The sequence below is a fragment of the Salvelinus fontinalis genome, chromosome 33 (assembly GCF_029448725.1).
Source record: "Salvelinus fontinalis isolate EN_2023a chromosome 33, ASM2944872v1, whole genome shotgun sequence".
NCBI classification, from domain to species: Eukaryota; Metazoa; Chordata; class Actinopteri; order Salmoniformes; family Salmonidae; genus Salvelinus; species Salvelinus fontinalis.
Window position 1 is genome coordinate 14,561,194 of NC_074697.1, and position 2,199 is coordinate 14,563,392.

At 45.3% G+C, this 2,199-nt stretch overlaps 1 protein-coding gene across 13 annotated transcripts in view; it reads left to right on the top strand.

Annotated features, from left to right (window-relative positions):
* aplp2 (amyloid beta (A4) precursor-like protein 2) overlaps positions 1–1,650 on the top strand; it is a 178,289-nt gene extending 176,639 nt beyond the window's left edge. For all 13 annotated transcript variants that reach the window (XM_055895141.1, XM_055895143.1, XM_055895154.1 and 10 more), the window contains one exon: positions 1–1,650. This exon is cut by the window's left edge and continues 1,145 nt beyond it. The gene's annotated coding sequence lies outside the window, so the exon portion shown is untranslated.
* Positions 1,651–2,199: the final 549 nt, after the last annotated feature.

Sequence of the window (2,199 nt, forward strand, 5' to 3'; positions counted from 1 at the left end):
CTTACCCCTTATTACCCCCTGACCCATCTCAATGAACTGACTAGACTTACCCCTTATTACCCCCTGACCCATCTCAATGAACTGACTAGACTTATTACCCCCTGACCTATCTCAATGAACTGACTAGACTTACCCCTTATTACCCCCTGACCCATCTCAATGAACTGACTAGACTTACCCCTTATTACCCCCTGACCCATCTCAATGAACTGACTAGACTTATTACCCCCTGACCCATCTCAATGAACTGGCTAGTCTTACCCCTTATTACCCCCTGACCCATCTCAATGAACTGACTAGACTTACCCCTTATTACCCCCTGACCCATCTCAATGAACTGACTAGACTTACCCCTTATTACCCCCTGACCCATCTCAATGAACTGACTAGACTTATTACCCCCTGACCCATCTCAATGAACTGACTAGACTTATTACCCCCTGACCCATCTCAATGAACTGACTAGACTTACCCCTTAATACCCCCTGACCCATCTCAATTAACTGACTAGACTTACCCCTTATTACCCCCTGACCCATCTCAATGAACTGACTAGACTTACCCCTTATTACCCCCTGACCCATCTCAATGAACTGACTAGACTTACCCCTTATTACCCCCTGACCCATCTCAATGAACTGACTAGACTTACCCCCTGACCCATCTCAATGAACTGACTAGACTTACCCCTTATTACCCCCTGACCCATCTCAATGAACTGACTAGACTTACCCCTTATTACCCCCTGACCCATCTCAATGAACTGACTAGACTTACCCCTTATTACCCCCTGACCCATCTCAATGAATATGATGATCACCCTGTTCATAGTCCACACATTTCATATGTGAATGAACTATGGAAGAGTGACCATATTTTGGCTCCTGATATGTTCTCTGATGGGTTGTAGTGGTCCAGAGTCCATGTTTTGCACAAGTAGAAATGAATCTGAGAACCAGTTATGGATTTTTTAATTCACCTGAACACCTGCTGATCCTAAAACACAGAACAGTTTTTGGAACAGTCTTTCTCAAATCATTCCCAAACACACTCGCTGGGGGGCTTGTGACAGACCGATGTGGATGGAAAGAGAGAGAGACCGATGTGGATGGAAAGAGAGAGAGAGACAGACAGGCAGACAGATGTGGATGGAAAGAGAGAAGAGAGACAGGCAGACAGACAGATGTGGATGGAAAGAGAGAAGAGAGACAGGCAGACGTGGATGGAAAGAGAGACAGGCAGACAATGTGTGCAGGTTACTTTTAATAACAGGGGGAGGAGGAAAGATAAACCGGTAACTGTAGAATCAGGAGTTGATTCTCTCTCTCTCTCTTGTAACTGTCTCTGTATAGTTGGCGTTGCGATCATGGCTTCTCTTGGGAGGGTTATCTGTGGTGTGCATTGTTTCTCGTATGAAAATGATATCTATTTTAAAGTTTTTGTTTTATATTTTTCTCCTCCAGTGACAGTTTCTCAGTTATGTGTCTGTCTCACTATGCACTCTTAACGGCTATCATCCTGTAACTACCTGCTTGACTGTAGCGATCACAATATTAGTGATCAAACTAATTGATTGATTGACACCAATGGAAACAAACAGATTCTGGTTACAGGGGGGAAGCACATCAATAAACCCACTACTTCCATAAAGTGCTTCCTGTCTCTTTATTTGGGGTTTTATTATCTACCTACTTCCTGTATGTTTTTCCATGTCATGGAAAATGTAGCATGAATTTTGTAGCATGAACAATGTGTTAGAAAATAGTTGTTAATTCATAGCCCGGCTGTAATTCATGACCCGGCTGTAATTCATAACCCGGCTGTAATTCATGACCCGGCTGTAATTCATAACCCGGCTGTAATTCACGGCCCGGCTGTAATTCATAACCAGGCTGTAATTCACAGCCCGGCCGTAATTCATAGCCCGGCTGTAATTCATAGCCCGGCTGTAATGCATAACCCGGCTGTAATTCACAACCCGGCTGTAATTCACAGCCCGGCTGTAATTCACAACCCGGCTGTAATTCACAGCCCGGCCGTAATTCACAGCCCGGCCGTAATTCACAGCCCGGCCGTAATTCACAGCCCGGCCGTAATTCACAACCCGGCCGTAATTCACAGACCGGCTGTAATTCACAGACCGGCCGTAATTCACAACCCGGCCGTAATTCACAGCCCGGCTGTAATTCTCAGCCCGGC